The 22,640-nt window shown below is 40.9% G+C and overlaps 1 protein-coding gene across 1 annotated transcript in view; it reads right to left on the bottom strand.

Moving 5' to 3' along the window:
• LOC128660593 (inter-alpha-trypsin inhibitor heavy chain H3) overlaps positions 1–22,640 on the bottom strand; it is a 342,570-nt gene that overhangs the window by 319,201 nt on the left and 729 nt on the right. The window lies entirely within an intron of this gene.

The raw sequence follows: 22,640 nt of genomic DNA on the forward strand, positions 1-22,640 counted from the left end.
CGGCTTCGTGGAAGACTTCGGCCCAGTTGGGTGAAGACTTCTCAAGGTAGGGTGATCTTCAAGGGGTTAGTGTTAGGTTTTTTTAAGGGGGGATTGGGTGGGTTTTAGAGTAGGGTTGGTTGTGTGGGTGGTGGGTTTTAATGTTGGGGGGTATTTGTACTTTTTTTTACAGGTAAAAGATCTGATTACTTTGGGGCAATGCCCCGCAAAAGCCCCTTTTAAGGGCTATTTGTAATTTTGTGTAGGGTAGGGATTTTTTTTATTTTGGGGGGCTTTTTTATTTTGTTAGGGGGATTAGAGTAGGTGTAATTAGTTTAAAATTCTTGTAATTATTTTATTATTTTCTGTAATTTAGTGTATGTTTTTTTCATACTTTAGATAATTTATTTAAATTGTAATTAATTGTATTTAGTTTAGGTAATTAATTTAATTATAGTGTAGTGTTAGGTGTAATTGTAACATAGGTTAGGTCAGTGATTTGCAACCTTTTTTTTGCCGTGGCATACTTTTTTACATTAAAAAATCCTGTGGCACACCACCATCCCAAAATTTTACAAAATCACACATTGCAACCTAATACAGGATATATATTCAGTATATATATATATATATATATATATATATATATATATATATATATATATATATGTATACACACACAATGTACTGTGCTGTCATGCCATGCCTCCTACAAACTATACATGACATATTGACATTCATTCACAAACAATCATAATGATTGTCTGTGAATGAATGTCAATGTCATGGTTGTAAATGATGCCTGATGAGCCTGTCACATACCTACCAATATTTCAAAATTTGAAAGAGGGACACCCCCGCACTGTTGTCAGTCTGCCGCGGCACACCTGAGGATCTCTCACGGCACACTAGTGTGCCACGGCACACTGGTTGAAAAACACTGGGTTAGGTTTCATTTTACAGGTAAATTTGTCTTTATTTTAACTAGGTAGTTATTAAATAGTTAATAACTATTTAATAACTATTGTACCTAGTTAAAATAAATACAAAGTTGCCTGTAAAATAAAAATAAACCCTAAGATAGATACAATGTAACTATTAGTTATATTGTAGCTATCTTAGGGTTTATTTTACAGGTAAGTATTTAGTTTTAAATAGGAATTATTTAGTTAATGATAGTAATATTTATTTAGATTTATTAAAATTATATTTCAGTTAGGGGGGTTAGGTTTAGGGTTAGACTTAGGTTTAGGGGTTAATACATTCAATATAGTGGCGGCGACGTTGGGGGCGGCAGATTAGGGGTTAATAAATGTAGTTCGGTTGCGGCGACATTGGGGGCGGCAGATTATGGGTTAATAAATATAATGTAGGTGTCGGCAATGTTGGGGGCGGCAGCTTAGGGGTTCATAAGTATAATGTATGTGGCGGCGGTGTCCGGAGCAGCAGATTAGGGGTTAATAATATAATGTAGGTGTCGGCGATGTCGGGGGCGTCAGATTAGGGGTTAATAAGTGTAAGATTAGGGGTGTTTAGACTCGGGGTTCATGTTAGGGTGTTAGGTGTAGACATAAAAAGTATTTCCCCATAGGAATCAATGGGGATGCGTTAGAAGCTGAACGCTGCTTTTTTGCAGGTGTTAGTTTTTTTTTCAGCCAGCTCTCCTCCATTGATTCCTATGGGGAAATCGTGCACAAGCACATTTTACCTGCTCACCGCTACCGTAAGCAGCGCTGGTATTGAGGTGAGATGTGGAGCTAAATTTTGCTCTTCGCTCGCTTTTTTGCGGCTAACGCTGGGTTTGTAAAAACTTGTAATACCAGCACTGTCTGCAAGTGAGCGGTGAGGGAAAACTGCTCATTAGCACCGCACCCCTGTTAACGCAAAACTCGTAATCTAGGTGAGAGTGAATAAGAAAATAAAGAAAGAAAGATAAAAAGAAAGCATCACACTAACCCCAGAGTCCTGGCCGATATATTGGAACCTCTGCATCAGGTGGGATAGTGGAGAGGCAAGTTAGAAAAGATAGTGCAGCAAAAACGTTTAGGCCCTACCCAGCCATTTTCAAAGCTAAAGAATTTTAGCAATGAAAAAGGCCATGTAGGGCCGAAACTTGTTTCAGAATTATGTATAATTTTACAATGCATCTAATATTTGTATAGTTAGATATTTTATTCATAATCTTTTTTTTTTTTCTGGATAAATTGAAAGATGGTTTAAAGTGGCAAAAATAATACATTTTATCTTCTGAGAGTTAATGATTTTTTTTTATTGAACAAGATAGGTATAGAATACTAAGGGCTAGATTACTAGCTTTTAACGCAAGCGGGTTAGGACAAGTTTTACAAGCCGAAAGTAAAACGTTTTTGTGCAAGCGTAAACCCTATGGGCCAGATTACAAGTGGAGCGCTAAATATTGCTTGCATGCAAGCGATATTAGCTCTCCTCTTTGTAATACCAGCGCACGATAATTACTGAGACCCCTAACCTAACACCCCCTAAATTAACCCCAATTACCTAAATTAAAAAATACTAAGTTACAAACAATTAAAATAAAAAAGCTAATATTACTTAAAAATAAAAAAAACGAAGATTACATTAATCTAAGATTACAAAAAATTAAAAAGTCTAACATTACAGAAAATAATAAACAAAATTATCAAAAATAAAAAAATTAAACATAATCCCTATGAAAAAAAAAAAAAAAAACAGAATAAAAACACCCCCTAATCTAATGCTAAACTACCAATAGCCCTTAAAATTTATTTTTGTTAGGTTCCACTCCAAGCCATGATATGGCTGCACCTCACTGATGAGGCCCCCAATAGGCCGAAACGTATGTCTTTTTAATAAATAGTATTTTTTAATTTGTAAAAATACTCTTGTGAGTGATTTTACCTGCCTGCACCTGCTTGGAGTGGAACACACAGAAGTCTGCCACTTTTGGATATTGCATCCTAAGGAAAAGTCCCTTGGTGGTGAGCTGACACACCTTACCATAATATGCCAGCTTGCTCCTACTAGCACATAAGTGTGCTCATCTAACATGTGAGTACCCAATCTTCCTTTGTGCTAAGTCAAACACCATATCCTTTGTGATCTGCACAATTTGGTGCTTTTCCTGTGTTTTATTTTTCTACTACAGTTAATGACTGATATCCTCTGTGGGTGAGCTGTCACACCTGAAAAAATCTGCAGCCTGTCCCTACAAGCACATAGGTGTGCTCCAGAGCCTTGTGAGTACCCATTTTGCTTTTTTCTGTGGCTTTGTGCTTATTTGATGATACTACACATGAGGCGCCCCTTTGTTTTGTCTTTTATATAGTATCTCTGGACCATTTTTAGTGAGGAGGAGGCTGCCATTGTTGGGAAGAAAGATATACTTCTTAATCTGAAATGGAACTTTCCTTTAATATGCCAAATTGCTGGCAATTCTAATTGTATTTATATGCTCATATATCATTGAGGTTATTACTAGCTATTTATTAGCGCTCACCCTTTTGTTGTGTAGATTCTTGTGTTTCTTGTCCTTTTGTGTTGGTTTACCTCAGTCCCTTGGGGTTTCCTATTGGGCTGTTCCTCCCCCCCATCCTCCCCCCCTTTTCCATGGTTGTGCTCCCTATTTTGTTTATTTGGGGCTGGGTAGGGGTGTATATTTTCTCCTTTGTATATCATTTGGGTTGGTTGGAGTGGGTGGGTTGTGGGCCTTCGCCCTGTGTGGGAGTCCAGGGTCATTTTATTAGTTTGAATGTATAATTTTGGGGGTGGGGTGTTCTTGATCATGGTGATTGGGAGTGGATGAGTGGGTTTCACTGGGGCAGTGCTGTTTTTTGGGGATCTTTGACAATTTTTCTTTTGTAGTGGAGGAACCAGTGGTTTCTGAGGGGGGCCCTGGTGAAGCTGAAAACGGACCATACTTTTGCGGCAATGATTGGGAGCATGACAGCGACTCCATCAACTTGGATGGCGTTTTCAGTGATTTTAAAGAGGATCCAGGCGAAGGCACATCTTAAGGCGATACGGCAGCTGGCTAGGTGGGCGAATTTGACGCTTTTATGTTGTTTGTTCCTGCATTGCAAAAACATAGGGAGGAGCAGAGTAGAAGGCCAGTAGGGGCCATGGCTGCTGTGAGTGGTGAGCCACGTGGGGGTGGGACGAGTAGCAGGAGGCAGGAGAGCAGGAGTTGTCGACTGGCAGCACCTAGGGCTGCTGGCACTGGGACAAGGCATGTCAGGTCTCGATTGCCACTGCCTAGGAGGATAGAGGTTGATTCATGATCATCGCCTACCTGGGCACATTTTGATAGATCTCCTTGTGGCAGGAACAGAGAATGGAGGCGACATGGGGATAGCAGGAGGAGGTCGCCTTTGCGTCGGAAGCATTCGGCTGAAAGAGATGAGTGACGGCCTATGGCTAGGCCAATGGAGTCTACTCCTGTTGTGAATGCAGTTTGTGCTGCTGGACCTGTGACGGTGCCTAGCAGAACAGGTGAGGTGCCTGGTGGGGGGACGCCTGTTTGTTAAGGCAGGGGTTTAGAGAGTCAGAATGTGTTGTTGCAAGATTTAAAAGATTTAATTGCAAGTTTTGAGAGGTGTGATGGATCTCCGGGGATGTGGAGTCAAGGGGGGCTTGGGCCCCACTGGCTCCGGGGGACGGAGAGTCGCAGTCGAAAGGTAGTCAGGCAGTAGTGACGAGTGGAGCTGTAAGCAGGTCCCCAGCTCCGGGTACGTCCAGCATTGCCGGAGGGCTAAAATTTACTGAGGAAGCATTTAGGCGTCCTTGTTTGTGCTCTATTGCCCCGTTGGGGCTCCACTTAGCGGCGGATGTCAAGGAGAAAATCTGGAAACGTGAGTTTCTAGAACTTTTCTCTTTGCTGCCGGTAAATCAGTTCATGGAGGTAAAGGAGGATCCCAAGGGTGAGTCAGGGAAGAAGGAGGAGGAGGAAATGAAAGGAAGAAATGCTATCAGAAATTACCAAAGACTTTGAGCAACTGGTCGCAGTCTTTTTCTATACTTGCCAGCGTAATAACTGAGAAATTCCCAATACAAGGGTCGTCTTTATTTTGTTATTACCATGAGATTTCTTCGGTGTACCGTATGTATTGTGGGCTAGCATAGTGGTGGTATGTCGAACAGTTTTGTCAATGTCTGGTTGTGTGGCCCGAATTGTGTTGGGATGACAGGGATATGGGCATATGGCTGGAGATCATGACCTCTTTACGGTCTGGGCAGTCCTTTCAAGTTGGGGGAGCTGCTGTCGGCTGTGGCACTGGTGCCAGTACCGCGGTCCCCACTAGAAAGGGGTTATGCCTCCAGTTTAATGAGAGCCAATGCCGTTTTGGGGTCTCCTGCAAATATGAGCATTAATGTTCGGGGTGTGGGGGATTGCACTACTTTGCAAAATGCTTTAAAAGAAGTCGGATGGGAGGATGACCAGGAGACGTGGTTGTACCGGGCCAAGACGCCAGTGAATATAAAGAAGATGGTGACTTGGTTAAGGCGGTACGCTAGGGTTAGGGGTAAGGCGGGTGAGGCTGAGTTGTTGCTTACTGGTTTCAGCTTGGGCTTTTGGATCCCCTTTCAGCCGGGGGAAGGCCCTCGGGTCCTCAGGTAATTTGAAATCGACTAGGGTTCATCCAGAGATTGTTCGGGAAAAATTGGTAAAAGAAGTGGCCTTGGGCTTCATGGCGGATGCATTTGCTAAATTGCCTATGGCCAACTTGCAGATTTCTCCACTTGGTGTTGTGCCAAAAAAAGTTTAAGGGCAATTCTGGATGATATACCATTTGTCATATCCCAAGGTATTATCCGTTAATGATGGTATTAACCCCGAATTATCTGTGGTTTCCTATGCTTCCTTTGATTTGGCACGGCAGGGCCGGGGGCATTGTTGGCAAAAGTAAACATTGAGGCTGCCTTTCAGCTTTTGCCTGTGCATCCTAAGTGCCATCATTTGCTAGAATGTACCTTTGACGAGGAGTATTTTGTTGATCTCTGAATACCAATGGGATGCTCCATCTCATGCTCCTATTTTGAGACATTTAGTTGCTTTGTGGAGTGGGTGGTGAAGCCGACATGTGGTTTAAAATCGTTGGTCCATTTTTTGTTTGTCGGTCCCTCGCGGTCAAACGTGTGTTCGAGGTTGATGTCGACCTTTATGCATGTTGCGGGTGAATTTTATATCCTGATTGCATAAGATAAGTCGGAGGACGGTGTTGTGTTTTTTGGGGAAGGTGGTTATTCTTTTTCTGAAGCTGATTGGTTCCAGGCATTAGTTGGCTGGATTGCAGTTTGGGGTAGGAATCGGGTTTCTAAGGCAATGGTGCAAAGACGTTTAGCGGCCCTGGCCTTTTTATGTCAACTTTTGGGTTTCCAGGATATTACCAAGTCATTTGTGGTAAGGATGGCAGGGTGTGGCTTGTGTAAAGGTCAATCTCGGGCAGATGGCAGGCGGCCTGTAATATTTTCTATACTGCAGAAGGTTGTGGGGGTTTTGCCCTCTGTTTGTTTGGATGAGTTTGAAGTTGCCTTATTCCACGCTGCCTTTGTTTTAGCGTTTTTTGTGGCTTTTCGTATATCAGAGATAGTTGCGCCAAACAAGAGGGATCAGGGTGGTATTCAAGTAGGTGATGTGGTCATTGAGAAGCATCAGATTGTCATCTGGCTCCGAAGATCAAAGACAGATCATGTGGGGAAGGGTTGTTTAATCCGCTTGAGGGTTATTGGGGATGCCCTGCTGCCATTGTTGGGGCCGTGAGTAACTATTTGCGGTTGAGACCAGCTGGTAGTGGACCGTTATTTTTTCATTCTGATGGTTTGTCACGGTCTAAATTCAAGTTTGCTGCTGTGTTCTGAAAGGCATTGACATTGGTTGGGTTTCCTGTGTTTGAACTTAGTTCCCATTCGTTCAGAATTGGAGCAGCTACTGAAGTGAGTATGTTGGGAATGAGTGATGAGAATATTCAGGGAATTGGGAGATGGTCGTCAGGGAGGTTTAAGTCTTATGTTCATCAATATTTGGCCCTATAGCTCTTTATATTGTTGTTTTTTAGGTCCGGTGGAGTGTGGGTTTATCAGCACTCTTACATCTATTGGGCCAGACGTGCCGCGGCAGTGAGAGATGATGGTTGTCAGCTTTGTTTACCTACTGAGGATGTGGTGCTGCGCTGGCTTTTTTGTTAGGGGCTTACAATGGGATCAGGTCCTTTTTGAAGGTTGTGGAGTATTCCAGGCTGTTCCGCCCTCCAGGTATTTTAGTAATTCATTCGGGTGGTAATGATCTTGGTTTTACCGCACAGAGAGATCTGGTGTCTAGAATGAAGGAAGATTTGGGGAGATTGTGGGAGTTATTTCCTCAGCTATGGGTTGTTTGGTCTGAATTGGAACCCAGGGTTTTCTGGAGGGCGGTGTGGGATAGTAAAAAATTGGATACATCTAGAAGGAAAATTAACAGGGTATTGAGTAGCTTTGTGAGGCAGAGAGGGGGGTGTATATTTGGCACGTGGAGTTTGAAGGGGAGTCAGGAAAAAAAAATTCTTAAAAGATGGTTTACATCTGAATGAGGTGGGTTAATCTAAAAGAAGGGGTTTTAAAGGCCTTGGGTGCTTGTCGGGACTCGGCTGGTGGCCGTGCCTGTGGTGGTGTGCTTGCTGTCTGAGAAGTTACGGAAGCAATGTGGGTACCTCCTGTGGGTTCAGGAGAGGTTAGCAATAAGTTTACTTGATAAAGTTTGAACAGTTATTGAGCTCCTATGGGGCAAGCACTAAGGTGGGTTACTTTGTAACCAATGTCTTTTCATGTGGGTTGTAAGTTATTTATTTGTTTACATGTTTTAAATAATAAATTGGCTGCAGCCTTTACAACCCCAAGTTACTGTGTGTTTGGTCAAGTAAATTCTAAGATACTGTTTTTGATCATTTATTAAATTGACATTCCTGCAATAAAACAGTGGGAAAAACAGTGAAATTTTCTTAATTTCTGCTTATTTCAGACAGGTTGCCTACTACAAATATGTTTCCACACAGGTTTTGATGATAGAGCTTAGAAAAATAAAATAACATACTATTATTTATTGAGTCAGGGGCAAAAAAATACACTTTTTTTTCACATTTTACATGCTATTTTTTAAACCTGATGATACATACACATATAATAATGGTATATTTTTAATATGCTGGGTCTGCTAAAAAACAATACATAGTTTGTATAGTTTATTCACTCAAACTTTACTTCTAAAAGTGTTTAAACGTGAACTGCAACAAAAAGCTCAAAACCAGCTTAGCACACGGGTGGGAAATGGCTTAGCAGCCAAAGGGTTAAACAGATTTCTAGTTTGCTTTTATTATCTAATTTACTTCATTATTTTGTTATCCTTTGTTGAAGAAACATAAAAACTCATGGTTAAGCCAATAACATGAGGCAGATATGTGCAACCACCAATAAGCAGCTCCTTAGGCTACCTATGTATGCTTTTCAACAATGAATACCAAGAGAACAACAAATTAAATAATACAAGTAAATTGGAAAGTTGTTTAAAATTGCATGTTCTCTCTGAATCATTAAAATAAAAATGTGGGCCTCGAAAAATACATTATTGGACCATGGGATATAAGGGTATACAGGGCAGAGTCCTGTAAATCATATTCCAGCACTTTTCAAGGTCCATTTTTTATTTATTAAACTCCACAGCCTACAGGATTTACTATACGGTCAAACTGGTCTTTTTTGAACATTTTAAGAGTTTTAGGATGGAATACTATTTTTGGGCAAAACACAGTTAAAGGGACACTGAACCCAAATTTTTTCTTTCGTAATTCAGATAGAGCATGAAATTTTAAGCAACTTTCTAATTTACTCCTATTATCAAATTTTCTTCATTATCTTGGTATCTTTATTTGAAATGCAAGAATATAAGTTTAGATGCCGGCCCATTTTTGGTGAATAACCTGGGTTGTCCTTTCTGATTGGTGGATAAATTCATCCACCAATAAAAAAGTGCTGTCCATATAACTGAACCAAAAAAAAAGCTGATGCCTTCTTTTTCAAATAAAGATAGCAAGAGAACGAAGAAAAATTGATAATAGGAGTAAATTAGAAACTTGCTTAAAATTTCATGCTCTATCTGAATCATGAAAGATAATATTTGGGTTCAGTGTCCCTTTAAGAGAGCCATCAATGCCATAACTGGCTGTACTTATTATACAATGGTCTAGATTAATTTCTTTAAAAGCCCTTTACTATTGTATGTATTTCTTTTTACTAATCAGCCAGTTACATGTTTTTATCCAGTTACATCTCGTCCAGTAAATAACAATTGCTAGAAATACGAGAACACAAAGTTCATGACTATAAGATGTTAAAAACGTGTTTTTTAAATGTGTTCTTACAATGCCTGTATTTAGTTAACATATAACTTAACATTACACAAATGCAGATATTAAGTTATAGTACATTAGTTTTGTAAAAAGCGATTAGTCTCTTTAATTATGTCGTTATGAAAAGAATGTTATTTTTTTATATTTGTAGTGTGTTTGTGGATATTGAAGATCCCTTGTATAGGGTTTTTAAAAACTAGAATTAAACATTTTTGTTTTTAACCCTTTCGTGACAGGGTTAAAGTGCCTACATCGGAACAACTGTTCCGATGTAGACAAATTGAAACTACACGATCGCGAGATTTCAATTATTGGATCGCATCTGGGGGGCGTCCCTACAACCCTAGGAATGCCCTCCAGACCGCAATCAAATCCTAGAAGCACAGAAGGCTTCAAGACAGCCGTTAGCTATGACGTTCTATTCCGTCATAACGGCTTTAAATCCCAGTGTAATTATGACGGAATAGAACGGCATAACGGCATTAAAAGGTTAAAAGACGCCATTTTGAAAATACAGTATCTCATGTTGAGATCTTTTGACAATAACTTAAATCTTGCAAGGTTGTGAAATCCATGGTATTCCTTTAAAAAAAACACATCACATCACATAGAAGAGTAGACAGTTTGAAAGAGGTTTTTTTTTTTTAATGTTTTTGTTTCAACAAATGTTCTACTGCCCAGTTAATCCCATTCTGTACATTAAGAAGTTAACATTTGGAAAGACAGAAAAAGGTACATATTTTCAATGGGTATATTTTGCCATTGTGCACTTTGACAATGTACAATGTGAGATCTGTCTGAATTCTGTTATTGTAGATCATAAAAGTTGAAAACACTTTCTTCTGGGAGAAATTAAATTCCTGTACAATTCTTTATTTGTAGCCAAACCATAAAATGCTTTATGCTCAATACATTAAGATTTGCCTAATCTATAATAAGTAGTTTTACACTATTATCAATATATATTACCGATTCAACACACGTGCCCCCTATATAGGGTTGCCACCTTGGCCATGTTTTCCTGGACACTTATGAGTTACACATGCTGCAGGGTGTGCAGAGGGGAACATGAATTGCACCCATGGATAGCACACAAAAAGTGATGCTGGACAGCACTATTCATGTTCCTCCCTGTATACCCTGCAGCATGTGTAACTTATAAGTGTCCAGGAAAACATGACAACCCTACTCCTATACCCATAAATCCACAGTTACTATGGCTTACTTAAAAGTGATATGTGGGTTTAAAAACCATAATGATTTGATTTAGGTATATAAGTTATAATCATTACATTCTAAACAGTAATAAAAGCAGCATAAACATAACACAGCTCATGTACACTATAACCCTGTTCTATTTATTAAAAAAAAAAATGTATACACATCTTTACCTCACCCGGGTTAGCCCCCCCATATTCAAAATTTTAACAAATTATCATTCCATTTGTTAGATCTTTGTTAGATCAGGTTAGATCAACGGTTTTTTTTCGTTAGATCTACTTCAAAATATGAAATATTAACAATCTTTTTCAGGGGGGCTAACCCGTAGCCAGCCCCCCTCAACAAAAATTTTGACAAAATGTTATTGCTTATGATAGCTCCACGTTAGATCAGCCAAAAGTTTTGTTAGATCTAGTCTAATTACTGAGATATTGCATTTTTAATGAGGGGGGGCTAGCCCTCCCTCAACTGAAATCTGGACCAAATTTGATTGATTTTGAAAGATATACGTTAGATCAGGTTAGATCAACTGTTTTTTTCGTTAGATCTATCACGCAAGCGGCGGTATTCACAATCCTAGTTTGTGTGCGGGGGAGGGGTGATCCCCGGGTTAGCCCCCCCTCAACTTAAATCTGGACCAAATTTGATTTATTTTGATAGATATACGTTAGATCAGGTTAGATCAACTGGTTTTTTTTTGTTAGATCTATCACGCAAGCTGTGGTATTCACAATCCTATTTTGTGTGGGGGGGGAGGGGTGATCCCCGGGTTAGCCCCCCCTCAACTGAAATCTGGACCAAATTTGATTGATTTTGATAGATATACGTTAGATCAGGTTAGATCAACTGTTTTTTTCGTTAGATCTATCACGCAAGCGGCGGTATTAACAATCCTATTTTGTGTGCGGGGGAGGGGTGATCCCCGGGTTAGCCCCCCCTCAACTGAAATCTGGACCAAATTTTATTGATTTTGATAGATATTTGTTAGATCAGGTTAGATCAACTGTTTTTTTGTTAGATCTATCACGCAAGCGGCGGTATTCACAATCTTATTTTGTGTGCGGGGGAGGGGTAATCCCTGGGTTAGCCCCCCCTCAACTGAAATCTGGGCCAAATCTTATTGATTTTGATAGATATACTTTAGATCAGGTTAGATCAACTGTTTTTTTCATTACATCTATCATGCAAGCGTCCGTATTCTCATATGAGTGTGTGTGTGTAAGAAGGTGTATGTGTGATGTGCGTGCATATGAGTGTGTTTGGAAGTGTGTGTTTGTGTGATTTGATTACATATGAGTTTGTGTAAGTGGGTGTATGTGTGATGTGCATGCATATGAGTGTGTGTATGTGTGATGTGCTTGCATATGACTGTGTTTGAAAGTGGGTGTATGTGTGATCTGCTTACATATGAGTGTGTGTAAGTGTGTATGTGTGATGTGTGTGCATATGAGTGTTTGTATGTGTATGTGTGATGTGCGTGCATATGAGTGTGTGTGTGTGTGATGTGCTTGCATATGAGTGTGTGTATGTGTATGTGTGATGTGCGTGAATATGAGTGTGTGTATGTGTGATGTGCTTGCATATGAGTGTGTGTATGTGTATGTGTGATGTGCTTGCATATGAGTGTGTGTATGTGTGATGTGCATGCATATGAGTGTGTGTATATGTGATGTGCTTGCATATGAGTGTGTTTGGAAGTGGGTGTATGTGTGATCTGCTTACATATGAGTGTAAGTGGGTGTATGTGTGATGTGAGTGCATATGAGTGTGTGTATGTGTAATGTGCGTGCATATGAGTGTGTGTATGTGTGATGTGCGTGCATATGAGTGTCTGTATGTGTGATATGCGTGCATATGAGTGTGTGTATGTGTGATGTGCTTGCATATGAGTGTGTTTGGAAGTATGTGTATGTGTGATCTGCTTACACATGAGTGTAAGTGTGTGTATGTGTGATCTGCTTACACATGAGTGTAAGTGGGTGTATGTGTGATGTGCGTGCATATGAGTGGGTGTATGTGTGATGAGCGTGCATATGAGTGTGTGTGTGTATGTGTGATGTGCTTGCATATGAGTGTGTTTGGAAGTGGGTGTATGTGTGATCTGCTTACATATGAGTGGGTGTATGTGTGATGTGCGTGCATATGAGTGTGTGTATGTGTGATGTGCTTGCATATGAGTGTGTTTGGAAGTGGGTGTATGTGTGATCTGCTTACATATGAGTGTAAGTGGGTGTATGTGTGATGTGCGTGCATATGAGTGTGTGTATGTGTGATGTGCGTACATATGAGTGTGTGTATGTGTGATGTGCGTGCATATGAGTGTGTGTATGTGTGATGTGCTTGCATATGAGTGTGTTTGGAAGTGTGTGTATGTGTGATCTGCTTACACATGAGTGTAATTGTGTGTATGTGTGATCTGCTTACACATGAGTGTAAGTAGGTGTATGTGTGATGTGCGTGCATATGAGTGGGTGTATGTGTGATGTGCGTGCATATGAGTGTGTGTGTGTATGTGTGATGTGCTTGCATATGAGTGTGTTTGGAAGTGGGTGTATGTGTGATCTGCTTACATATGAGTGGGTGTATGTGTGATGTGCGTGCATATGAGTGTGTGTATGTGTGATGTGCTTGCATATGAGTGTGTTTGGAAGTGGGTGTATGTGTGATCTGCTTACATATGAGTGTAAGTGGGTGTATGTGTGATGTGCGTGCATATGAGTGTGTGTATGTGTGATGTGCGTGCATATGAGTGTGTGTATGTGTGATGTGCGTGCATATGAGTGTGTGTATGTTTGATGTGCGTGCATATGAGTGTCTGTATGTGTGATGTGCGTGCATATGAGTGTGTGTATGTGTGATGTGCTTGCATATGAGTGTGTTTGGAAGTGTGTGTATGTGTGATCTGCTTACATATGAGTGTGTGTAAGTGTGTGTATGTGTGATGTGCGTGCATATGAGTGTGTGTATGTGTATGTGTGATGTGCGTGCACATGAGTGTGTGTGTGTGATGTGCTTGCATATGAGTGTGTGTATGTGTATGTGTGATGTGCGTGCATATGAGTGTGTGTATGTGTGATGTGCTTGCATATGAGTGTGTGTATATGTGATGTGCGTGCATATGAGTGTGTGTATGTGTGATGTGCGTGCATATGAGTGTGTGTATGTGTGATGTGCGTGCATATGAGTGTCTGTATGTGTGATGTGCTTACATATGAGTGTGTGTAAGTGTGTGTATGTGTGATGTGCGTGCATATGAGTGGGTGTATGTGTGATGTGCTTGCATATGAGTGTGTTTGGAAGTGTGTGTATTTGTGATCTGCTTACACATGAGTGTAATTTTGTGTATATGTGATCTGCTTACACATGAGTGTAAGTGGGTGTATTTGTGATGTGCGTGCATATGAGTGGGTGTATGTGTGATGTGCGTGCATATGAGTGTGTGTGTGTATGTGTGATGTGCTTGCATATGAGTGTGTTTGGAAGTGGGTGTATGTGTGATCTGCTTACATATGAGTGGGTGTATGTGTGATGTGCGTGCATATGAGTGGGTGTATGTGTGATGTGCGTGCATATGAGTGTGTGTGTGTATGTGTGATGTGCTTGCATATGAGTGTGTTTGGAAGTGGGTGTATGTGTGATCTGCTTACATATGAGTGGGTGTATGTGTGATGTGCGTGCATATGAGTGTGTGTATGTGTGATGTGCTTGCATATGAGTGTGTTTGGAAGTGGGTGTATGTGTGATCTGCTTACATATGAGTGTAAGTGGGTGTATGTGTGATGTGCGTGCATATGAGTGTGTGTATGTGTGATGTGCGTGCATATGAGTGTGTGTATGTGTGATGTGCGTGCATATGAGTGTGTGTATGTTTGATGTGCGTGCATATGAGTGTCTGTATGTGTGATGTGCGTGCATATGAGTGTGTGTATGTGTGATGTGCTTGCATATGAGTGTGTTTGGAAGTGTGTGTATGTGTGATCTGCTTACATATGAGTGTGTGTAAGTGTGTGTATGTGTGATGTGCGTGCATATGAGTGTGTGTATGTGTATGTGTGATGTGCGTGCACATGAGTGTGTGTGTGTGTGATGTGCTTGCATATGAGTGTGTGTATGTGTATGTGTGATGTGCGTGCATATGAGTGTGTGTATGTGTGATGTGCTTGCATATGAGTGTGTGTATATGTGATGTGCGTGCATATGAGTGTGTGTATGTGTGATGTGCGTGCATATGAGTGTGTGTATGTGTGATGTGCGTGCATATGAGTGTCTGTATGTGTGATGTGCTTACATATGAGTGTATGTAAGTGTGTGTATGTGTGATGTGCGTGCATATGAGTGGGTGTATGTGTGATGTGCTTGCATATGAGTGTGTTTGGAAGTGTGTGTATTTGTGATCTGCTTACACATGAGTGTAATTTTGTGTATATGTGATCTGCTTACACATGAGTGTAAGTGGGTGTATGTGTGATGTGCGTGCATATGAGTGGGTATATGTGTGATGTGCGTGCATATGAGTGTGTGTGTGTATGTGTGATGTACTTGCATATGAGTGTGTTTGGAAGTGGGTGTATGTGTGATCTGCTTACATATGAGTGGGTGTATGTGTGATGTGCGTGCATATGAGTGTGTGTATATGTGATGTGCGTGCATATGAGTGTGTGTATGTGTGATGTGCGTGCATATGAGTGTGTGTATGTGTGATGTGCGTGCATATGAGTGTCTGTATGTGTGATGTGCTTACATATGAGTGTGTGTAAGTGTGTGTATGTGTGATGTGCTTGCATATGAGTGTGTGTATGTGTGATGTGCTTACACATGAGTGTAAGTGGGTGTATGTGTGATGTGCGTGCATATGAGTGGGTGTATGTGTGATGTGCGTGCATATGTGTGTGTCTATGTATGTGTGATGTGCTTGCATATGAGTGTGTTTCGAAGTGGGTGTATGTGTGATCTACTTACATATGAGTGTGTGTATGTGTGATGTGCTTGCATATGAGTGTGTGTAAGTGTGTGTATGTGTGATGTGCTTACATATGAGTGTGTGTAAGTGTGTGTATGTGTGATGTGCGTGCATATGAGTGTGTTTGGAAGTGTGTGTATGTGTGATCTGCTTACATATGAGTGTGTGTAAGTGTGTGTATGTGTGATGTGTGTGCATATGAGTGTGTGTATGTGTGATGTGCGTGCATATGAGTGTGTGTATGTGTGATGTGCTTGCATATGAGTGTGTTTGGAAGTGGATGTATGTGTGATCTGCTAACATATGTGTGTAAGTGGGTGTATGTGTGATGTGCGTGCATATGAGTGTGTGTATGTGTGATGTGCAGGCATATGAGTGTGTGTATGTGTGATCTGCTAACATATGAGTATAAGTGGGTGTATGTGTGATGTGCGTGCATATGAGTGTGTGTATGTGTGATGTGCTTGCATATGAGTGTGTGTATGTGTGATGTGCTTACCTATGAGTGTGTGTATGTGTGATGTGCTTGCATATGAGTGTGTGTATGTGTGATGTGCTTAGATATCAGTGTGTGTATGTGTGATGTGCTTGCATATGAGTATGTGTATGTGTGATGTGCTACTGCTTGCATATGAGTGTGTGTATGTGTGATGTGCTTGCATATGAGTGTGTTTGGAAGTGGGTGTATGTGTGATCTGCTAACATATGAGAGTAAGTGGGTGTATGTGTGATGTGCGTGCAAATGAGTGTCTGTATGTGGGGTCTGCGTTCATACAAGTGTATTTCTGTAGTGCTGGATGTCACACATTGGGGTATATTTACCATCCCTGCAGGTGGCCATGTTTCAAAGCAAGGTAAAATGTAATTTTGCACAAGACAATTCTTGCGCAGCGCCATCCCCTGCTGTGGTGCAAACAGTTGCACTATAGCACAGCATTTCAATCATCCTGGACAAGCGAGTGTTAAAGGGATAGTCAAGTCCCAAAAAAACTTTTATGTTTCAAATAGGGCATGCAATTTTAAACAACTTTCCAATTTACTTTTATCACCAATTTTGCTTTGTTCTCTTGGTATTCTTAGTTAAAAGCAAAACCTAGGAAGGCTCATATGATAATTTCTAAGCCCTTAAAGGCCGTCTCCTATCACATGCTTTTTTATTTGCTTTTCACAACAGGGGAGAGCTAGTTCATGTGAGCCATATAAATAACATTGTGATCACGCCCGTGGCTTGTGGCTGACACTGCACTAATTGGCTAAAATGAAAGTCAACACATAATAAATAAAATGTCTTGTGATCAGGGGGCTGTTAGAAGATGCTTAGATACAAGGTAATCACAGAAGTAAAAAGTATATTAATATAACTGAGATAAGGGGCAGTCTGCAGAGGCTTAGATACAAGGTAATCACAGAAGTAAAAAGTGTATTAATATAACTGAGATAAGGAGCAGTCTGCAGAGGCTTAGATACAAGGTAATCACAGAAGTAAAAAGTATATTAATATAACTGAGATAAGGGGCAGTCTGCAGAGGCTTAGATACAGGGTAATCAGAGAAGTAAAAAGTATATTAATATAACTGAGATAAGGGGCAGTCTGCAGAGGCTTAGATACAGGGTAATCACAGAGGTAAAAAGTATATTAATATAACTGAGATAAGGGGCAGTCTGCAGAGGCTTAGATACAGGGTAATCACAGAAGTAAAAAGTATATTAATATAACTGAGATAAGGAACAGTCTGCAGAGGCTTAGATACAAGGTAATCACAGAGGTAAAAAGTATATTAATATAACTGAGATAAGGGGCAGTCTGCAGAGGCTTAGATACAGGGTAATCACAGAGGTAAAAAGTATATTAATATAACTGAGATAAGGGGGCAGTCTGCAGAGGCTTTGATACAAGGTTATCACAGAGGTAAAAAGTATATTAATATAACTGAGATAAGGAGCAGTCTGCAGAGGCTTAGATACAGGCTAATCTCAGAGGTAAAAAGTATATTAATATAACTGAGATAAGGGGCAGTCGGCAGAGGCTTAGATACAGGGTAATCACAGAAGTAAAAAGTATATTAATATAACTGAGATAAGGGACAGTCTGCAGAGGCTTAGATACAGGGTAATCACAGAGGTAAAAAGTATATTAATATAACTGAGATAAGGGGCAGTCTGCAGAGGCTTAGATACAGGGTAATCACAGAAGTAAAAAGTATATTAATATAACTGAGATAAGGAGCAGTCTGCAGAGGCTTAGATACAAGGTAATCACAGAGGTAAAAAGTATATTAATATAACTGAGATAAGGGGCAGTCTGCAGAGGCTTAGATACAGGGTAATCACAGAGGTAAAAAGTATATTAATATAACTGAGATAAGGGGGCAGTCTGCAGAGGCTTAGATACAAGATTATCACAGAGGTAAAAAGTATATTAATATAACTGAGATAAGGAGCAGTCTGCAGAGGCTTAGATACAGGCTAATCTCAGAGGTAAAAAGTATATTAATATAACTGAGATAAGAAGCAGCCTGCAGAGGCTTAGATACAAGGTAATCACAGAGGTAAAAAGTACATTAATATAACATTGTTGGTTGTGCAAAACTGGGGAATGGGTAATGAAGGGATTATCTATCTTTTTAAAAAACAAAAATTCTGGTGTTGACAAGAAATTGGGATGGGCTGCTTTGCCTTAAAATGATTGGGCCTATTTTTGGTTCCACCCCGACCCTGTCTATCACTTTGTCACACACACCCCCTTCACCCTGCCACACTCACCTGATCACATTAACCCACTAATCCTGTCACACTCACCTTCCCTCGCACTGTCACACTCACCCCCCAACCCTGTCACACTGCCCAGCACACAAACTAGGATTGTGAATACTGCCTCTTGCTTGATAGATCTAACAAAAAAAAAAAACAGTTCATCTAACCTGATCTAACGTATATCTATCAAAATCAATCACATTTGGTCCAGATTTCAGTTGAGGGGGCGCTAACCCGGGGATCACCCCTCCCCCTCACACAAACTAGGATTGTGAATACCGCCGCTTGCGTGATAGATCTAACAATTTTTTTTTTTATCTAACCTGATCTAACGTATATCTATCAAAATCAATAAAATTTGGTCCGGATTTCAGTTGGGGGGGGGGCTAGCCCAGTGATTACCCCTCCCCCGCACACAAACTAGGATTGTGAATACCGCCGCTTGCGTGATAGCTATAATGAAAAAAACAGTTGATCTAACCTGATCTAACGTATATATCTATCAAAATCAATAAAATTTGGTCTGGATTTCAGTTGATGGGGGGTAGCCCAGTGATCACCCCTCCCCCGCACACAAAATAGGATTGTGAATACCGCCTCTTGCGTGATAGATCTAACAAAAATAAAAAGTTGATCTAACCTGATCTAATGTATATCTATCAAATTCAATAAAATTTGGTCCGGTTTTCAGTTGAGGGGGGTCTAGCCCAGTGATCACCCCTCCCCCGCACCCAAACTAGGATTGTGAATACCGCCGCTTGTGTGATAGATCTAACGAAAAAAACAGTTGATCTAACCTGATCTAACGTATATCTATAAAAATCAATACAATTTGGTCCAGATTTCAGTTGAGGGGGGGCTAACCCGGAGATCACCCCTCCCCCGCACACAAAATAGGATTGTTAATACCGCCGCTGGCGTGATATATCTAAAGAAAAAAACAGTTGATCTAACCTGATCTAATGTATATCTATCAAAATCAATCAAATTTGGTCCAGATTTCAGTTGAGGGGGGGCTAACCCGGGGATCACCCCTCCCCCGCACACAAAATAGGATTGTGAATACCGCCGCTTGCGTGATAGATCTAGCAAAAAAAAAACAGTTGATCTAACCTGATCTAACGTATATCTATCAAAATCAATCAAATTTGGTCCAGATTTAAGTTAAGGGGGGCTAACCCGGGGATCACCCCTCCCCCGCATACAAAATAGGATTGTTAATACCGCCGCTTGCGTGATAGATCTAACAAAAAAAAACAGTTGATCTAACCTGATCTAATGTATATCTATCAAAATCAATCAAATTTGGTCCAGATTTCAGTTGAGGGGGGGCTAACCCGGGGATCATCCCTCCCCCGCACACAAACTAGGATTGTGAATACCACCGCTTGCGTGATAGATCTAACAAAAAAAAAACAGTTGATCTAGCCTGATCTAACGTATATCTATCAAAATCAATAACATTTGGTCCAGATTTCAGTTAAGGGGGCTAACCCGGGGATCACCCCTCCCCGCACACAAAATAGGATTGTTAATACCGCCGCTTGCGTGATAGATCTAACGAAAAAAACAGTTGATCTAACCTGATCTAACGTATATCTATCAAAATCAATCAAATTTGGTCCAGATTTCAGTTGAGGGGGGGGGCTAACCCGGGGATCACCCCTCCCCCGCACACAAACTAGGATTGTGAATACCGCCGCTTGCGTGATAGATCTAATGAAAAACAGTTGATCTTACCTGATCTAACGTATATCTATCAAAATCAATCAAATTTGGTCCAGATTTCAGTTGAGGGGGGGGCTAACCCGGAGATCACCCCTCCCCCGCACACAAACTAGGATTGTGAATACCGCCGCTTGCGTTATAGATCTAACAAAAAAAAAACAGTTGATCTAACCTGATCTAACGTATATCTATCAAAATCAATAAAATTTTGTCCAGATTTCAGTTTAGGGGGGGCTAACCCGGGGATCACCCCTCCCCGCACACAAAATAGGATTGTTAATACCGCCGCTTGCGTGATAGATCTAACGAAAAAAACAGTTGATCTAACCTGATCTAATGTATATCTATCAAAATCAATCAAATTTGGTCCAGATTTCAGTTGAGGGGGGGCTAACCGGGGATCACCCCTCCCCCGCACACAAACTAGGATTGTGAATACCGCCGATTGCGTGATAGATCTAACGAAAAAAAACAGTTGATCTAACCTGATCTAATGTATATCTATCAAAATCAATCAAATTTGGTCCAGATTTCAGTTGAGGGGGGGCTAACCCAGGGATCACCCCTCCCCCGCACACAAAATAGGATTGTGAATACCGCCGCTTGCGTGATAGATCTAACGAAAAAAACAGTTGATCTAACCTGATCTAATGTATATCTATCAAAATCAATAACATTTGGTCCAGATTTCAGTTTAGGGGGGGCTAACCCGGGGATCACCCCTCCCCCGCACACAAAATAGGATTGTGAATACTGCCGCTTGCGTGATAGATCTAACGAAAAAAAAACAGTTGATCTAACCTGATCTAACGTATATCTATCAAAATCAATTAAATTTGGTCCAGATTTCAGTTGAGGGGGGGGGGGGCTAACCCGGGGATCACCCCTCCCCCGCACACAAACTAGGATTGTGAATACCGCCGCTTGCGTGATAGATCTAACGAAAAAAACAGTTGATCTTACCTGATCTAACGTATATATCTATCAAAATCAATCAAATTTGGTCCAGATTTCAGTTGAGGGGGGGCTAACCCGGGGATCACCCCTCCCCCGCACACAAACTAGGATTGTGAATACAGCCGCTTGCGTGATAGATCTAACGAAAAACAGTTGATCTTACCTGATCTAACGTATATCTATCAAAATCAATCAAATTTGGTCCAGATTTCAGTTGAGGGGGGGCTAACCCGGGGATCACCCTTCCCCCGCACACAAACTAGGATTGTGAATACCGCCGTTTGCGTGATAGATCTAACGAAAAAAACAGTTGATCTAACCTGATCTAATGTATATCTATCAAAATCAATAACATTTGGTCCAGATTTCAGTTTAGGGGGGGCTATCCCGGGGATCACCCCTCCCCCGCACACAAAATAGGATTGTGAATACTGCCGCTTGCGTGATAGATCTAACAAAAAAAACCAGTTGATCTAACCTGATCTAACGTATATCTATCAAAATCAATTAAATTTGGTCCAGATTTCAGTTGAGGGGGGGGCTAACCCGGGGATCACCCCTCCCCCGCACACAAACTAGGATTGTGAATACCGCCGCTTGCGTGATAGATCTAACAAAAAAACCAGTTGATCTAACCTGATCTAACGTATATCTATCAAAATCAATCAAATTTGGTCCAGATTTCAGTTGAGGGGGGCTAACCCGGGGATCACCCCTCCCCCGCACACAAACTAGGATTGTGAATACCGCCGCTTGCGTGATAGATCTAACGAAAAACAGTTGATCTTACCTGATCTAACGTATATCTATCAAAATCAATCAAATTTGGTCCAGATTTCAGTTGAGGGGGGGCTAACCTGGGGATCACCCCTCCCCCGCACACAAACTAGGATTGTGAATACCGCCGCTTGCGTTATAGATCTAACAAAAAAAACAGTTGATCTAACCTGATCTAACGTATATCTATCAAAATCAATAAAATTTGGTCCAGATTTCAGTTTAGGGGGGGGCTAACCCGGGGATCACCCCTCCCCCGCACACAAAATAGGATTGTTAATACTGCCGCTTGCATGATAGATCTAACGAAAAAAACAGTTGATCTAACCTGATCTAACGTATATCTATCAAAATCAATCAAATTTGGTCCAGATTTCAGTTGAGGGGGGCTAACCGGGGATCACCCCTCCCCCGCACACAAACTAGGATTGTGAATACCGCCGATTGCGTGATAGATCTAACGAAAAAAACAGTTGATCTAACCTGATCTAACGTATATCTATCAAAATCAATCAAATTTGGTCCAGATTTCAGTTGAGGGTGGGCTAACCCAGGGATCACCCCTCCCCCGCACACAAAATAGGATTGTGAATACCGCCGCTTGCGTGATAGATCTAACGAAAAAAACAGTTGATCTAACCTGATCTAACGTATATCTATCAAAATCAATTAAATTTGGTCCAGATTTCAGTTGAGGGGGGGCTAACCCGTGGATCACCCCTCCCCCGCACACAAACTAGGATTGTGAATACCACCGCTTGCGTGATAGATCTAACGAAAAAAACAGTTGATCTAACCTGATCTAACGTATATCTATCAAGATCAATAAAATTTGGTCCAGATTTCAGTTGAGGGGGGCTAGCCCCCCCTCATTAAAAATGCAATATCTC

The sequence above is a fragment of the Bombina bombina genome, chromosome 5 (assembly GCF_027579735.1).
Source record: "Bombina bombina isolate aBomBom1 chromosome 5, aBomBom1.pri, whole genome shotgun sequence".
Classification (NCBI taxonomy): Eukaryota; Metazoa; Chordata; class Amphibia; order Anura; family Bombinatoridae; genus Bombina; species Bombina bombina.